The following is a 19,504-nucleotide window of genomic DNA, read 5'->3' on the forward strand; positions in this document are numbered from 1 at the left end:
AATTTACATCCCTAACATACATAATTTAAGAGCTCCTCTTAACGAGTTACTGAAAAAGGGTGTTAAATGGAACTGGAATAAGGAATGTGAATCTGCTTTCCAAAATATCAAAAGATGTCTACTGTCAGACTTAGCATTGGCACATTTCAATCCAGAAAAGGAACTAATACTAGCAACGGACGCCAGTGATTACGGTGTTGGCGCTGTATTACTTCACAAGTATGTCGGATGGTAGGACAAAAGCTATCGCCATGCTTCAAGAACGTTGGTTGCAGCGGAGAAAAATTACAGCCAAATTGAAAAAGAGGCGCTGTCGATAATATTTGGAATTACAAAGTACAATCGATTTCTCCATGGACGATCTTTTATTTTGCAAACTGACCATAAACCCCTACTTACCATATTTGGATCAAAGAAAGGCATTCCCACACATACTGCGAATCGATTACAGCGATGGGCTGTAACCCTCTTAAACTATCAGTTTAAGATGGAACATGTATCCTCAAAAAAGTTAGGACACGCAGATGCATTATCACGGTTGATCCCTAAAAGAAGCGAAAGTTTCGAAGAAACGGTAATTGCTGCGCTTAAAGACGAAAGTGAATGTACAAGTTCAATGTGTAATATGATACGTGAACTTCCGGTAACTTTCGAAAAAATAAAAAAAGAGGCAGTAAATGACATTTTCATTAAGAAAATGAAAAATCAATTGGGATGGATAAAAAAAAAATAAAAAGGTAGATCAAACAACGCCTTTTTCCATCTGTGAAGATGTGCTCATGTATGGTGAGAGGATCGTAATTCCACTAACGTTACAGAGGAAAATTCTGAAGGAATTTCATACAGGTCATCCGGGCATTTCGAGAATGAAATCCCTTATGAGAGGATATGTGTACTGGCCTGGTATGGACAAGGAAGTTGAAAAATGTGTCAAGACATGCAGAGGATGTCAATTAGCAGCTCGAGATCCTCCAGTAAAAACGACGCCATGGCCAAAGACGGACCTACCCTGGTCACGTCTGCATATTGATTATGCGGGACCTATAAATGGTTATTTTTACTTGATTATTGTAGATTCTTTTTCAAAATGGCCAGAAATATTTAAGTTTAGACATCCAACAGCAAAAAACACTGTGAGTGCGCTTAAGGAAATTTTTAGCCGTTTTGGAGTGCCAAAAACCTTAGTGAGCGATAATGGAACAGCATTTACTGCTCATGAATTCAAAGAATTCTGTGACTCACTAAATATTCTACATATGACAACACCTGTGTACCATCCACGATCGAATGGGTTGGCCGAAAAATTTGTAGATACGTTTAAAAGGGCACTTAAGAAAAATCTTACTACGGACACAGACGAACAATGTATTCAAACATTTTTAGCAATTTACAGGGTGACACCAAATCCTAATAATAATGTCAATTCTTCCCCGGCTGAGCTAATGTTTGCAAGAAAGATAAGATCTGTCTTCGATAGGCTGCTACCAGAGAAAAAGAAAGTTTTCAAAAAAGAAAACCTTAATACCAAGTGCTTCTCCCCAGGTGAAAATGTATATTTCAAAAATTTTCAAAATGGACGAAATCAGTGGGTTGAAGGTATTATCAAAAAAAGGATTGGGAGCATGGTCTATACCATCCAAGGATTAAGTTTTGTCTGCAAAAGACACAGAAATCAAATACGTCCCAGACTGTCTCCAAATGTGGAAGAGACACCAATGGAAACATTGTGCGATATTTTTGATATACCAAAACCAGCGTGTGTACCGCAAACAATGAATATTTCGCCTGAACCGACCATACGGGCTGGACAGAAACCTTTACCCCGGGTAACGCTGACCAGAAGGAAAAGCGCAAGAAAGAGAAAAGTTACCAGGAGATTAAGCCCTGACCCTAAAAGGAAGAGGTATTTAAGCTAAAATCAGGAAGATTTCAGCTTCAGGGGGAGGTGTTGTGAAGGAACATAACTGGCTATACACCGGTTACAAACTGTATATATATATTGGACTGTTTGGCAGACAGCGGCAGACAAGCAGTCGCAGTAAGACGGATAGTCTTACGTGTTGATTATCCGACTTTCTTCCCCATACTTGTTACTATGTACTTCTATTTACCTTAGGCGAGCAGCCTTACGTTTCTGTATTATAAATAAACCCCATTACACATACCACTCGGTGTAACTCACGTTTGTCTTTATTTCCTAAGTATTTAGGAATATAACAGGAATAATCAAAAATAAAAAAAAAGGTAAGAAAATGAATCCAGCGGTGTCCGCAGTAACAGACCGACCTACAGACAAATCCGCATCTAAGAAATACACCAATCAATTAATCGAGTTTTCTAACATGGCATAAAGAATATGGAACAATGACATAAAAATAGCCGAAAGTCTGCAAGAAAAATGGTAGACCTGCTGCTGAAGGATAATAATTTGCACAGACCATTTCTTGCATCATGCCGGACTAAATTAATCCAAGAAAGATCAACCTGATCAGATGCTTCGTCTCAAAATGCAAACAGCTCAGACATTGATGCCGTATTTGGATCTTTGGAGAGGAGGAGACGAGATATTCTACATCTACATCAATAAAATATGACTGCTGTATGTATGTTTGCATGTTGATGTGTACATCTGTACGTTTCCTATCATAAAGCCGTAATTCTGTACCTGTGTGTCTAAAAGTCAGAAACTACACAAGATACGATCGTGAAGTTTACATCAGTGGATTCAGTGTGACCTAAACCAGAAGACTGTAATATGCAAAAGACCAAATAGTTGTTAGATATAGGAATCCTATGCTGGTAAGTAGAGATTATGTTAACTAGTATGAATTTTGGTAAAGGTTACATTAAGTTCATGTCCGAACAACCTAGCAGTGAATGGAGATGGACCCAGTGCGAAAAATTAGAGGTCAGCTCTACAGACAAAATACACTAGATTACATAAGAAATGATCATGTATTCAAGGATTGGAACAAGGCAGTTTGCACCAAAGAAGCAGTCAGATCACATGTTCCGATAATGCACAAACCTAAGAGAAATTTCCTCAAGAAATTTGTCAACCATTTTTAAGCTAAATAAGAAAATTAAGTAGAAAGGAATATATGCATCAAATCTGTTGCCAAGATCGCTGGAAATATAGTTGGATCATTCTACCCCCTCCAGTAGGCATCTCACTGCTGATGCAATTCTCTATTTGTATAAGCGCCAAGTACATCCTAAAATGGATTACTGTTGACACATCTGGGCAGGAGCTGCTTGGCACACCCTATCTTGCCCTGATAGTTCAAAACCGGTTTTGAAACCTAGTAAGTGATACCCTTTTCTCTTCCCTGCAATCTCTTTCCCACAGAAGAGACGTCGTGAGCCTGTCTCTGCTCTATTGCTATTTTCATGACAAGTGCTCGATTGAGCTCAAATCTATTGTTCCCCCCTTGCCAAGCTTCCGCAAAAAACACTCTACTAGTTAAAACCACTATCATCAATTTCCCTCACTCTCTATCTGTGCCTAATTCCATGAACAAGCTGCTTTCCTAGAATTATCTGCCCATGGAACACTGTTCCAGTGGTCTGCTTCCTCGCCAATTACAATATGGTAGCCTTTAAATCCAATGAAAGAAGTTCTTGTTGAACCGTCTCCTTAAATAAACCAAATTTTACCCAATCTACACCATTAATGATTACTTCACTACCACCTCACATTCATTTACCCTTATCCTCGAGTGGTCTTTGGGCCTTGATAAGTAACGACTCCCTTGTAATAAAAAACAAAACTAATTTTAGTCTATTGTTTTGAAGGGATAAATTTTTGGTCTCTCCTCTTATGAACGAATCTCTCTCCTCGATGAAACCTTTAAAACCGCCAACAAGTTTTCATACAAGAGTCTTATTCATCTTAAGTTAAGCATCCATTAGATGATGCAATAATACAAATCAACAACCACACACGTGGAGAGCAACAATGGAGAGAATGAAGACCAGACCATATGTAAAAAAAAAAAGAGCAACCTTCATTAATTGTCTAGCAGTTGTGAAATATGTTTAAATATATTTTAATACATTTAGATTTTGTATTTATTATTACATAGCCAATTCTCTATTGGATATTATATTGTACCTAATATATAGTAGTGAGTTCAAAGTTTAGAAAATGACTTGGGTACCATCAGTTATAATCGAAACCAAAACATTTACTGCTCCAGTCACATTCCCTACTGATATAGCTATCGAGAGACAGGTATGAAAGATTTAAAATGAAACGACTTGAAGAAATGAATTGAATTTGGGCATGCGCAGAAAGAAATAAAAATATGTCGGCAAGTTGAAATGAACATTTTTCATTTCAACTTGCTGATATATGGTTGTACGCGTTATTCATCCATCCAAACAAAGATTTCACTCGTTATAAACCACTCTTTGTGTATGATTATCATTTCCTGTTGATTTTAGTGTTATGTGATAGTAGTTGAAGAATTTATCGGTTAAATATTTAGATACAGACAGACACACACATGCATCTACTGTTTAATTTATATAGATTGTATTTCTTGATCACTTATTAGTGATAATCCACGGGTGCACGTATGTGACTGTGCGAAAAGACTAAATGCTTCGCATCGTTTAAAGATTGGTGATTTTGGGGACGATGGTTAAAAAACTAAAGATTAGAGCAGTCTTGTAACGATCCGGTCTCTGTTTATTTGGCGGTGGGATGTTAGTTCTGTGCAGTTCTAGGAGGTCCACCCTCCCAGGCTTTGCTTTCTCTCTTTGAGGAAGGGGTTAGTTTATTGTTAATCACTTGAGGCGACCTTACCAAGGAATGCTGACAGAGCTGCTCAGGCACTTTTTGCAAGTCAGAGTGCCCCTCCTCGGTGGGAGCGGAGACGGCGCTGACTTTTCAATCCTACTTTCCCACTCTGGCGTCACAGTTCTTGCAGTGGGAGAGAACTAAATTATTATTTATTTTTTTTATGAAAATGTTACATAAGTGCAATGGTGTTTCTCAGAAAGAACACTGGAACTAGGTCAAATAGTCAGCCAGTTTTTAAAAAATTTTTTTGCTTGCTTGCTTTCTTTCCATTATATTCAACCAGTTTCCACAAAGAGAAACAGAGGGTAAGAAGGAGAGAGAGGGCGAGAAACAATCAGAGCGAGAAAAAGAGAAAGAAAAAGAAGTTTTAAAATACAAATAAATATTCTTTTTTTTTTTTGTTTTCCATGTCCCCATTCCCAGATAACATCAGGTAGCCTTGCTACTCCATTAATGAGGTCCAAATTTGAAATATGTTGTAACAATAAAAACAAAATTAACTTCCTATAAATCAGCATGGTACGATTTTCTGATTCACTTATTTTGGGGGCAGCCCTACCCGCCTCACCGATTAATTCTAGAATTAAGTATTACATGAAGGTTGCCAACATCCATAAGCGGAAGTGGTGCTATGGAACCAACTAGGTTCAAACTCGGCACACCCAAGTCATCAGTCTGCATTGTTATCCACTTCAGCACCGCCACGTCTAAATTTCATGTGGAAGCCTCTAAAGTTCAAATATTTTCATTTTGCCAGAAAGAAATGCGGATAAGAATATGCAGTTTATGAAGAAAAACTGTTTTAGGTAGTCGTAGCTATGTCAGCTGGTGCTTATTTTCTGAAAAATATTAATTGGGAGAATTCACACAAGTAAGGTCATGAACAGGATCTGTTATGGACAAGGGTCAGTGGGCTTCAGGTAATTGACTCTTCAAGAAAATTGGCCTAGTGTAGGAAACATATTTGGTCGAATATCACTTCCACCAAATCTGTTTGCTACACAAATCTGTTTGCTACACTGGCCCAATTTTCTTGAAGAGTCAATTACCTGAAGCCCACTGACCCTTGTCCATAACAGATCCTGTTCATGACTTTACTTGGTAAGGAAGTCGTCGTCGTCGTCGTCGTCATCAGCATTAGCATCAGCAGCATCATCATCATCATCATCAGCAGCAGCAGCAATTTAACGTCTGCTTTACATCCTAGCGTCACATTTCCCGTTTTGCCAGCCAGGTATTGTCAACATTCGTGTTCTTTTATTTTATTGTTGGAATTCTTTGAGATGAGTTATTTATTTATTTTTTTATTTATTTATTTATTTATTTATTTTTTTATTTATTTATTTATTTATTTTTTTATTTATTTATTTATTTATTTTTTTATTTATTTATTTGCAGACTGTGATCCTCATCTTCATAATTGTTATTTCACGACGTTTTGACCAATTATTCCTCTGGTCTAATCCTGTCCGGTCGCAGTTAATCACCTGAAGAAGGCCAGAGGATGAGTTGGCCGAAACGTCGTGAAACAACAACTATGAAGATGAGAATAACGGTCCGCAAATAAATTTGTGTCCTCATTCATCTTCACTGTCTTACACATGTTGCGTTGGTGAAGATCACTTGACAAGCAACACCAAGAACAAGACAAGAAGAAATCGAAGTATGACTTTTAATTAAGCAATGAAACGTATGGTGGAATGTTGATAGTTTGAAATGTTGAAATCAAAGCGACGCTTGAGTTTCTTTGACAATGTTGTGGTTGATATCCTTCAAGTTGCATGTTAATATAAAAAGGAATGACAGAGAGGGAAGAAGAAGAAAAAAAGAAGAAAAAAAAGGAAGGAAGGAAGAAGAAAAAGAAAATGAAAAAGAGGGAAGAAGAAAAAAGAAGAAAAAAAAATTGTGTCGTCTGTTAGTGAAATGAATTAGGTGCTTAGCTGCTGATCACATTTGGATGTGACCGGGCATTTTTTTTTTTTTTTTTTTACACAGGCATCACCACATTATCAAGGCCAAGAGGCCACTCAAGGATAAGGTTTAAAGAGTGTACAGTAGAAATTAGACAATTGGACAATATAGTAATCATTAGTAATGAAAATTCGGTAAATTTGATAACTTATATGGAACGGCTCATCAAGAACTTATTTACGTTAGACTTGAACATAGCCATATTGTAGTCAGCTGGAAAGCAGGAAAACGGAAGACAATTCCACAGGCCTGTAGTTCTAATAAAAAAGCTTTGTTCATGGAATCTACGTTTAGGTTTAGGCACAGATAAAGAGTGGGGGGAATTATTGGTAGTGTTTTCAGCTAAAGGAGTGTTTCTTGTGAAAGTTAGGCGAGGGGGGACCATAGGCTGAAGCTCAGTCGAACACTTTCCATGAAAATAATGATACATCAGAGACAAACTCGCAACATCTCTTCTGTGAGATAGAGGTTGGGTTTCAAGACTAATCCAAAATATTACGTTCCTGAATTTTTGCAATAACGATTGATTAATTGCATTATTTGGATTTTTTGAACTGCTGTTCTTATCGTTAGTGTTATTTTCACGACGTTTTGGTCGATGTAACCTCCGACCTTCTTCCGGTGTATCTTGTTGAACTTGGGAATCTTTCTGTCGATTTCGGCAATCTTTCTGTTAAACTCTAGAATTTGAACTGAATCTCGAACAGAACCCTTTATTTAATCCACAGGTGTAGCACACACTCATTCCATCCGCCACGACTGGATAGATGTTCTAAGTAATTCGCAGTTGAATTTTATGTGTTTCCGACACTGAACATGTCCAAATAAGTCAGTTAGTAGAACTTCAGACTGAAGATTTCAAGGTTTTGATTTCCGGTCATGGCATCCATTTTATTTGTTGTGAATTTGTGTTATAATTAATGCAATATTCTTCATTTCTGAAAGTAGATAAAATCTTTTATGTATTATCATTCATCAGACTACTGCTCTCATCTTTAGTGTGATTTTCACAACGTTTCGGTCAATGTAACTTCTGACCTTCTTCATGTGTATCTTGTTGAACTCGGGAATGTTTCTCTTGAACTCTGGAATCTGTGTGGAATCTCGAGCAGAACACTTTATTTAATCCACATGGATAGAAGTTCTAAGTAATTTGCAATTGTATCGTGAGTGCTGCCCACACTGAAGATTGAACCTTCAACCTCTAGAAGTGTGCAACTTTAGAACTGAATTTTACCAAGTACTTTATTCACTATACCACCGGGTCCTTTCGGAAATTCTGTGTAGATAGAACGACAAAAAGATTGTTCCTATTTACAATGCCTCCTCACGGGACAGAGTTAGACACCAGGGTCGTTTTTTAACGTGGAGAAAAGGAACAAAAATAAAAATTGTCTCAGTCGTGAAGGATTTCTCCTCCACTGACAGAGAACAAGAAATTGAAGTGCAGCATCTGAAGAACAGATACTATACTTTGATCTTGTCCCGAAGAAAAAGATTCTTGAGTTTGACAAGATACATTTAAAGAAAGTTGGAGGTTACATCGACCAAAACGTTGTGAAAATAACACTCAAGATGAAAGCAGTAGTCCAAAGAACCCAAGTAATGTGAATAAACCGAAATACGAAAATGACCCTGCGATCATTGTCAGCAAACGCCGAGAATCCTTCAACATTCGTTGCTTCCTCATCTCCACTGTATCATTATGAACTGCCTAGAGCACTTAATTCTTTTATGAAGAGCGACACCTTGCATCGAGTAACAACCATTTATTCCCATATAAGGGAGCTCAACCTTCGAATGGGGAGCAAATTTAAAGACAGCTGCTTCACTGAATCGAAAGTCTTCAGTCTGGCTAGATATGACAAATGTTTAAAGCTGAGATTCAAAACTGACCTGTATGGCATAATGATGGAGAACCCTTTTGAAGGAGCCTCTGCTCCCCATATTTGGGAGCTTCAAAGCCGACTTGTACTTGAGACAAGTATATTTCAACACATGTTGTTACAAACACATCAATCCTTCATTTGACTCACGATGACAATTTCTTGATAAGAAGCTAAGGCTGTTGGGATGAAAAAGGTTAGATCAATGTTGACTGACACGGGCTCTTAAAAAGGTTAAAATTCAGTCAGGCATCTTTCTGTCTGTCTGTCTGTCTGTCTGTCTCTCTCTCTCTCTCTCTTTCTCCTTCTGTCTCTCTCTCCCTTTCTCAGTATATCTCTCTCTCCCTATCGTTTTTACTCATGTAGAAAGAGATAATTCAGTCGAAATCAGGACCCTGAAGGCAACGGGTCGCAGACCTTAATTCCTGGGTTAAATAAATAAATTTCTATTTTTATTAAAAAACACACATGGACACTTATTGTATGCTACGTACAATTTCAACACAGTGGTCTTGCAATTAATGATCCCTCACAGAAAACCCGAACATATTCCAGCAGCTTCCCTTATTATGTTCTTTAGCCCTCACATTACATGAGTAATGTTTCTGACAAAGGAGGAAAAACTGCTGTTTTTTTGGTTTCTTAATCTATTCCATCTAATATTTATTGTTGTTTAACTTTTTACCCTTTTTTTTCAGCCCCTTACATCAAGTGGCTTCATTTCTTGTCAGGAGCAATTTTTATAAAAATAAACAGACCTATCAAATAGACCTATCAAATAGACTTAATAGACCTGTCGCAGCACCCCCTTGATCTGAAGAGGGGATGTGCCTATCATTTTATCATGGCTCACATCCGGTGAGCTGGTTAGCATGCCATGATATGACACCCGCTCTAGAAACGTTCCCATGATGTGACACAAGCAGTTCCTCTACAGTCACTATTACCCTGGTTATGAAGTGGGGGAGATAATTCCGCTTATATGAGGTGCCTTGAATAAGTTTCCAGACTTTTTTTTCGTACACACACTTTTATTGATAGTACATACATAAAGCTCTAGTCCCCTTCAAAGTAATCTCCCCCAGCTGTAATTCACTTGTACCATTCCAACAATTTCTAGAAGGCCCCATGGAAGTTCTCTTGTGTGAGTGCGTCAATGAACCTCATCACAGCCTCTTTCATCTCCTTAATTGTCTCACAACGATATCCTCTACAGTTTTCCTTGAGCTTAGGGAATAACCAAAAGTCACAGAGAGCAAGGTCTGGACATTAGGGAGGGTGAGGAACTGTCTTAATGTTCATCTTGGTCAAATAGTCTGTGAAAAGAATGGAGTTGTGGGCTGGTGCATTTGTCCTGGTGGAAATGCGACTGAATCGATTTGAAGAGTGCTGGCCTCTTCCGATTGAATCTCTTCCTAAACTCCCTAAAAACATCAACATAGTATTCCTTGTTGACTGTCCGTCCAGTAAGAACCCAGTGCATGTAGGTCATGCCCGTGCTGTCCAAAAAAGGAATCATCATAAGTTTCTGAGTGAATTTGCTCTGTCTGGTTTGCTTGGGTCTAGGAAAGTCAGCATGCTTCCATTGGGAACTGTCTCTTGGTTTCCAGATCATAGCAGAAGATCCAACTTTCGTTGCAGTTCACCAGAACATCAAGAACTGCAGTATCTGAATTGATCAGCTCGACCATCTCCTTGCTGTCATGACAACGTCTTTCTTTCTGATCTTCTCTGAGTGGGACAAACTTTATGCAAATTTTCTACATCTTCAGTTCCTTACGAATAATTGTGTGTACAGTTCCCACACTGACAGAGGCACAGCAGTCTTTATCCATAAAATTCTTTATTTGGCCACTCAACTCTGGTGTTCTGACTTCCTTACTTCTACCACACCTCTCATCATTCCTCACAGACTCCCCACCTTCTTTGAATCCCTTAAACTGATGCTTGATTCATACTAGATGGTCCAAAAGCAATCTGAAGCATTCCATACGATTCTCTTGCATTTTTCAAAGTTTAAAACAGAATTTTATTGCATATCGTTCTTCTAAAGTGTTTTCGTATCCAGATTGCATTTTTTAAATTTACCAGCTGTGACAATCAGGTGTTAGTAGGGTGTATTCCAATTCCTGGTGTAGCTGTTCATTTGAGCCTGAAATCACAAAAATTGGTCAGTCATTTCATAAGATGTATAGCAACAACATACTGAATTTTCAAGTGTCTACGACAATTTTAAATGCCTGTACAAAAAAAAAAAAATGTCTGGAAACTTATTTAAGGCACTTTGTACAATGTTTATGCTTGCACTATATTATTGTGTACCAAGTTCAGTTTCCAAATATGAAAGACGTTTAAGACTGTTACCCTCATTATCGATCGTATATCAGTACAAATAAAGTAGGAACGCCAAGCTAATTTCTTTGAACGATTTTTCAATCAAATTAGGAAACAATTCCGAATCCTTCAAAGCGATTTGCTAAAGTGCAAAAATAACGCTACCCAAGGATTTGTTTTGTCCCGAGTGTTCAATTTTATTAAACAAAACATTAGATCGGCCATTCTTCCTAATTTGTCTAGAAAGAATGGCCCTAAAAAAATGCCACCCGTGCAGTCGTTAATAAAAACTCACAACCGTTTTATTTTTGCAATATAACCATATTTGGTACAAATAAACTTCAGTCTGTGTCTGGTTTGTCCACCAAGTTGCAATTTTGAATATTCAACAGTTTTTGGTTTATCATCATTCAATGATAAGAACCCATGCAGTCGTTAATAAAAATTCACAAACGTTTTATTTTTGCAATATAACCATATTTGGTACAAATATACTTCAGTCTGTGCCTGGTTTGTCCACCAAGTTGCAATCTTGAATATCCAACAGTTTTTGGTTTATCATTGTTCAATGATAAGAACACTTGGATACAATGTACAGAATTGTTGATAACTCTATCATGCTCCTCACTTAACATTGTTCTGATTTGGACTGGAATAGGCGATAATCCCACATATAAAAATCTGGGAGTGTTATGATCCAGTTAAAGTGAAGTCCATTCAGCATCATATCTCCTACTTATGAGACAATCGCCAAAGTGTCTCTTCACATCATTGAATGGTGATAAAACAAAGACTGTTGGATATTCATAACTGAAAGTTGGTTGACAAGGCAAGCATAAAGTAAACTCTATCATACACTCTTGTTAATGCCTCGATTTTGATTGTGATGGCCCCTTTTCAGTTCAGGATAGTTTTGATAGACATTATTTTTTTTTTACCTCATTTATGGAAATAGGGATGCTGGGCAAGTAGTCCTGCTAATAAGATGTATGATTTAAGTTATATTGTTATTGTTATTGTACCGCAAGGTAAAATACCAGGTTGAGAAACTGATGCAGTCTATCCTCCTCTCGAGGGTAGATGGGACTCTCTTAAGCTGTGGTAGGCAACCCATGTAGTGATGGCGTCACAATAAAAAATACCCTTGATAGCGCTGGTGAAGCATCAAGTATTAAGCTACCGACAAGATTCGAATTACACTACAAAACTCGTGTAGTGAGTTTAATCTCGGTTACGACCGCGCTGGATGGATGATGGATGATGTTATTATTTGTGACTGACAATTTCAGCTGCCGACAAGAACGTGTACACCATTTTTCCATGGTTGGGTGCACCGAGCTCTTCATTTATTTTACCACTGTTCAAGGATATCCTGCAAATATGCACCTCTGCATCATAAACGCACCTCGATACAGCATCTACCAGTTATTAATGCCCAACAGTCTTAGTTTCATCACTATTCAATGATGCGGCATACAAAATTGTCCATAACTCTGTAACGCTCCTCTTTTAGCATTCTTTTGATTTGGGCGGGAATAGTCTAAGGATTGTTATCCCTACCCGCTCCTAACTGCAATTTTTTTTTCACCCCCCCCCCCTCGACACAAATCAATTATTGTGTTACCGTTATTGTTATCTTTTTTGTTTTTACACATAAAAAAAAAATGTTTTAAACAATTGGGTGCTAAGTAGGACGCCTCCCAGTACGAAAGGGTGGATGCGGTATTATGGTGGAAGAAGATACTAGCTAAGAGAAACTTTTGTTTAATTCTGGAGTGACAAGGACGACCAAAGACCCCACCCCCTTTTAAGTTGTCCTTGTGCCTAAGATTTTTGTTCATGTTGAACTTTTTAGCCTGAATAAAAGATTTAATATCTCAAAGTGTAGTATCTGTTCTTCAGATGCTGCACTTCAATTTCTTGTTCTCTGTCAGTGGAGGAGAAATTCTTCACGACCGAGACCATTTTTAACTTTTGTTCCTTTTCTCCATGATAAAAAACGACCCTCGTGTCTAAATCTGTTCCGTGGGAGAGGCATTGTAAATAGGAACTCCACAGAGAAAAGTCTCGGAGTGTGAAGTTCATTCAAGATCAAATCTTTTACTGATGAGATAACCACTAAAGTGTCCCTCGCATATAGTTGAATGACAATAAAAACAGACTGTTAAACATTCAAGAAAGGATTGAGAATTTGATAAACGATTCCATGAGCAGCATTTATTTTGAGGGAAGGTGGTACAGAAATCATCCTCTATGGGAAATCACAGAAAGGAATGAAGATATATGATTCTATGCAAGACTCTGCCCATCAGTTCGTTTGTAAGTCGGCCGCACTATCGTTTGGGATTTCACTTTTCATGGCTAAATGGTGCATCAATAATTCTTTGATTTTGTACCATATGATTTTCTTTGAAAATTTTCTTTTCAAGAAAAGTTGATTTGGTTGGTTGTTTTTGTTTTACGGCATATCAACCCTTTTCGGGTTATTTAATGCCGAATCCAAAGATTTTGAAGAAAAAATTTTTTTAATAGAATATATTTGTTGTTTTCACGTCGGTTTCTATTTAACCCATAGTTGGGACCCTAACAGGCACTACCACTCCGGGTCAGAGTGGACCTGGGAGCAATGGTAATTAAAGGGTGCCTCCACACTCCCCAAAGCCCACAAGCTGGGGCCTCGCCTCTGGATATAGTTTAAGGTCATATCCAGGACCCCCATTGAGGGACTTTTACCCTCTGCAGGAGGGCAGTCGGCGTATTCTAATGCCCCACCGACAGGGCCAAGAAAAGTTGAAATATATATATATATATATTTTTTTTTCTTTGTGGAGGAGGAACCTATTAGAGAATAAGATATTTCTTTAGAAATATTTTAGTGTCTGCCATTTTCGTGTGTGAACATAAAATAAAAATTTTTCTTCTTCCAATTTAGTCAAAAAGTCGTCTGCTTCCATTTCAGATTTCCAATTTTTATTGGCTAATCAAATGTTCAGCCAATGATTTGAAATACCTCCCCCTCCCCCCCCATACTTAAATACTTTTATTTTTTACAAAAGAAAAAAAAAAGAAAGAAAAACCAACAAAACAGAAATCGACTAGTTATTTTTTTCTTCACATTTTAACATTTAATCAGCACTCAACTTGTTTCAGCAGTTCTCTATATGTGTCTCTTGGAGGCATTTCAGCATTTAAGCTGAGAATTCTGAATTTCTCCATGGTTACTTCCAGTGGCCGAGGGTTAATCCTTTTACCACCTCTGGTAATGGGTATATTTCTATGCATGGTGTAGCAATCGGTCTCCGAAGATTAACAGGGGCACCACGTGAAGGTTTGCTACTTCCCCCAGGGTTCAAACCTTGGTAGAAAAAACTGGGTGACTCTAAATAGAGCCAGAGCCAAAGAAGGCAAAACAAAAGACAATCTCCACAAGTGGGGCCTTGACACCTCACCTTTATGTCCATGTGGAGAGGTACAAATGATGCACCACTTTAGGGAAAACTGCCGATTGGGTCCTCATTGCTCAAACCAAGACCTTAAGGAGGCAAACAGCACCGCCATGCGATGGGTTAATTTCTATTGCGATAAGATATGATGAGCAGTTCTCTACAGCTGCTGGCCAAGCCTGAGCCAATGTCACGGAAATCCGGGTCTAAAGATGCATGAATACTGAAAAAATTAATTTAATTTGGTTAGCTGTATAACATATGTGGACTGTAGCAGCCGACACTCGCTACAAACACAGGCAGGAACTAATTTTCACGATTCGAGATTTGAAATCCATTTCCTTCTGGCGTGCCCAATCACAAGTCAGTTCTCTATCACATGACAGAGTATATAAAAGGTGATATCTGAAACCCTCTTCCTTTCTTGCTGCTCTGCCAAGCAGCACACATCACTAGGGGGCTTTGGCCCCTGGCCGAACGTGAGTACTACAAGCTAACAATGGCTCTTTTCAAACTCGCATTTGTTTCCACGTGCGGTACCCAAACGAACATTCTTTATCATGCGAAAGAACATACACCAACACACCCCAATGCCAACACATTAATACACTGAAGACTTTAACCTTTCTTTCTCCTTTAATCAGCTTCCTTCGTAACGACGGCTACTAGTTATAAACACGTGTAAACGGAACTGAACTATTCTTTACATCAACCAGCCGGCAATATATTAATTCAGTCTTTACACAAGAACACTTCAACCTACTAACACATTTCTCTCTCGTGTACACATTACTAACGAGAATACCATTATGTCCTCATTATCAACTAAACATCTGTATAAAGTTGAATACTGAATGCAGCAGCAAGTCCGGAAGTTGTTGACATGCCAGTTGTTGCTCAGTGGGTAGTGATGTCTCTTTAAGTTTTAGATAATTGCTTTTAAAATGATGTCAAATTTTTTTTTTTCGGTGGGGGTGGGGGAGGAGGACACTCTGTATATTTGTATATGTGGAATAAGTTGATATCTCTTTAAAATTTTGCTAGTTATAACAGCTATCGCATACCAAATCAAAATACTCAGATGTGACTACAGACACAAAGAAATGCCATAAAATTCGACTTGGCCCAGTTCAAAAAATGGAAGCACTCTCTGTAACTCTGAATATCCCATCATTCCCAGATGGGAATCAATTTGAATTCTTCAGCATCAAAATAGTCTTCAAATACATCAAACTCTTCATTTCATAATTATATTTTGGTAGTTTTTGACCTTGAAGTATTATTTCTTTTAACATTACATTAAGTGGATTCTTGCCTGGATCTAAGACGGAACACATACATCAAATCCGTTGCCAGGGCTGCTGGGAAAATAGTGGGATTGTTCTACCGTTCCAGTAGATATCTCACTGCTGATGCAATTCTCTACATATATAAGGGCCAAGTGCATCCAAAGATGGAGTACTGTCGCCACGTCTACTAGGAGTATTGTTGCCACATCTATTAGGAGTACTGTTGCCACATCTGGGCAGGAGTTGCTAGAAGCAGATTATCCTGCTTGACAGAGTTCAAAATAGATTCATAGCCTAGTGGGGGATGCCCTTTTCTCTTCCCTAGAAACCTCTTTCCCACAGAAGAGAAGTCGCGAGCTTTATCGTTATTTTCATAGCAAGTGCTCGTCTGAGCTCCAATCTATGGTCCCCCCTGGCCTGACTTTCACGAAAAACACTTGTCTAGCTGAAACCACTATCAATATTTTTCCCCACTCTTTATCTGTGCACAAACCTAAAATGTAGATTCCATGAACAAAGCTTCTTTCTTAGAACTGCACGCCTGTGGAACTCTGTTCCGTTTTCCTGCTTTCCAACTGACTACAACGTGGTTGTCTTCAAGTTCAACGTGAACAAATTCCTGAGGAGCCATCCCCTTAAGTGAGCCACTTTACCAAATTTCCACTACTAACGACGACTGACATGTTCCCCTTGGCCACTGTACACTCATTAACCCTTATCCTCGAGTGGCTTTCGGGACTTGATAAGTGGTGACTCATTTGTAGAACAAAAAAAAAGAAGCGATTTTCATAAAAAAAAAAGAATTATACTACTATCCCACCAACCCTGGTCCTGGATATGACCTAAAAATGCATCACCTCATGAGGCTCCAATTTACTAGCTTTGTCATTACTCCTTGGTCCACTCTGACCCAGGATAGTAGTCCCTATCTGGGTCCCGTCTATGGGTAAAAGTAAATTTGCATTAGGCATCGTACGGCAACCTCGTAACTCTCACTTCTCTTACATTGTCCTTTTGTCCTAACATTGCATGAGTGATGTTTCTGACAAAGGGGGAAGAATTGCTGTTTTCTGGGCCAGAATCTTTTCCATCTAACACTTTGGTTAAGTTTTTTTTTTTTACCTTGAAGTAGTATTTTTTTTTCAGCTTCGTACATCAAGTGGCTTCATACCTTGTCTGGAGCGATTTCCATTTAAAAGAAAAGGAAACTGTCTCAAACATGAGGATAAAAGTTACTACCGAAACAGTAGCAGTTCACCATGAAGCAAGCGAACAGAAGATGTTGTGGTTTGAAAGAAACAGCTTACCTTATAGGCTTGTATATAATGATGTTTATCAGCTGTTTTCACTTGTGAAGTAATCCATTTCGGATAAAGTTAATGTTGGTTGTCAAGAGCCTTCCTCTTCTTAGATTTTTTCCCTGCATAGACTTGTACGAGAGGCGTGCAATAAGTAATGCCCCTGACCCACTTCCAGTTGTCTGATCTAGCTGAAATTTTGCATGTGCAATGATTTATATCTCTACGGATTATGTGGCAAATTACAGCTCTGAACTAATTGTGGTTTCTGTTTTACAGGTGTTTTTACTGAGTCAGGTGTGAAATGGAGCCTGTTCAATGTCGAGCAGTGATCCGGTTTTTGTATTTGAAAGGATGCACACCACAGGAGACTTTTGATGAAATGAAAGAAACTTATGGTGATAATGCCCCATCATATGACCTTGTAAAACGCTGGCATCGTGAATTCAAACATGGCTGGGAGTCTATGGAAACAGCTCCCAGACCTGTCCACCCCATTCTGACATTGATGAGGCATCTGTACGTCAAGTTAAGGCTGTCATTTTGGAAGATCGGCGCATTACTATTCGCCAAATGGCCCAAGATGTCAAGATTAGTACAAGGTCTGTGGAAACTATCATTCATGCACATTTGCATATGCATAAAGTGTCTGCCAGATTGATTCCCAGGTTGCTCACACCATTTCAGAAGTGAGAACACGTCGAGTGCTCGTGGATGAATTTGGAGATGTGCCAAGAAGAGGAGTCAAAGTTTTTCAAAAGACTGATTATACAGGATGAAAGTTGGGTCCATCACTATGATCCAGAGACCAAAGCCCAGTCAATGCAGTGGAAGCACTTGGACTCACCACTTCCAAAGAAGGCAAGGGTGCAGCCCTCTGTTGGCAAGGTCATGCTCACAGTCTTCTGGGACCAGGATGGAGTAGTGATGACAGATTTCCTGGCAAAGGGTACCACAATTACAGGAGCTTATTATACTTCACTTTTGAGGAAATTAAGGGAAGCTATGAAAATCAAGAGGCGGGGCAAGATCACCAAAGGTACCCTACTTAAACTTTTCCCTCAACCGTCCTGCATCCAGTAGTGAGGCCCCAATCTGGGAGCTTTGGAGCGTATTGTGCTATCCCATTTAGTTGTCATTACCCCATCGTCTACTTTGACCTGGAGTTGTAATACATGTTAAGATCAATCTATGATTTTAATGAAATTTGATCTGGACATTACCCTAAACTACCTCAAATATCCAAGGTGATCATCTTTACTTCTTGGAATCAATATTTGCCAACCCTTTCTACCCCAAAACAGAAATTGACTAGTTATTTTTTTCTTAGTGTTTTAAATGTCATCAGCGCTCAGCTTGTTTCAGTGGTTCTCTACAGTTTTACCTCAAACTTTACCTTCTACTATGCGAAGCAGCAACTTTATGGCAACCTACCTGCCATATCTAATACCATCAGAGAAAGATGCCTACGATTTGCTGGTCATTGTCTGAGGAGCAAGCATGAATTGGTGAGTGATGTATTGTTATGGACTCCATGACACGGACGCGCAAGCAAAGGACGACCTAGATCCACATACATTCAGCAAATAGCACACGACGCTAACTGTGAACCTGAAGATCTGAGGCAGCTGGATGGAAGACAGGAAACTCTGGAGAGGAAGAGTCACATTGGACCGGGCAAGGAGTCCGTCATGATGATGGTGATGATGATGATGATAATGATGATGCTAAAGATGACACACAGCTATATCCAATGGTCAGCCCCCAATTGTGGAGGTTTGGGAAATGTGGAGCCACAGCAGGATTTCTCTACAGTTGCTGGTCAAGCTTGAGCCAACGTTACAGATATCCGGGTCAAAAGATGCATGAATACTGAAAAAGTTAATTTCATTTGGTTAGCTGTATAACATATGCGGACTTCTAATAGTGGATATGACCTAAAAATGCATCACCTCATGAGGCTCCAATTTACTAGCTTTGTCATTACTCCTTGGTCCACTCTGACCCAGGATAGTAGTCCCTATCTGGGTCCCGTCTATGGGTAAAAGTAAATTTGCATTAGGCATCCTACGGCAACCTCGTAACTCTCACTTCTCTTACATTGTCCTTTTGTCCTAACATTGCATGAGTGATGTTTCTGACAAAGGGGGAAGAATTGCTGTTTTCTGGGTCAGAATCTGTTCCATCTAACACTTTGGTTAGGGTTTTTTTTTTTTTACCTTGAAGTAGTATTTTGTTTTCAGCTTCGTACATCAAGTGGCTTCATACCTTGTCTGGAGCGATTTCCATTTAAAAGAAAAGGAAACTGTCTCAAACATGAGGATAAAAGTTACTACCGAAACAGTAGCAGTTCACCATGAAGCAAGCGAACAACAGAAGATGTTGTGGTTTGAAAGAAACAGCTTACCTTAAAGGCTTGAATGATGGCTTAAAGGCTTGAAAGGCTTAAATGATGTTTATCAGCTGTTTTCACTTG

Source organism: Euprymna scolopes, chromosome 17 (genome assembly GCF_053919585.1).
Source record: "Euprymna scolopes isolate OS-2025 chromosome 17, ASM5391958v1, whole genome shotgun sequence".
Classification (NCBI taxonomy): domain Eukaryota; kingdom Metazoa; phylum Mollusca; class Cephalopoda; order Sepiida; family Sepiolidae; genus Euprymna; species Euprymna scolopes.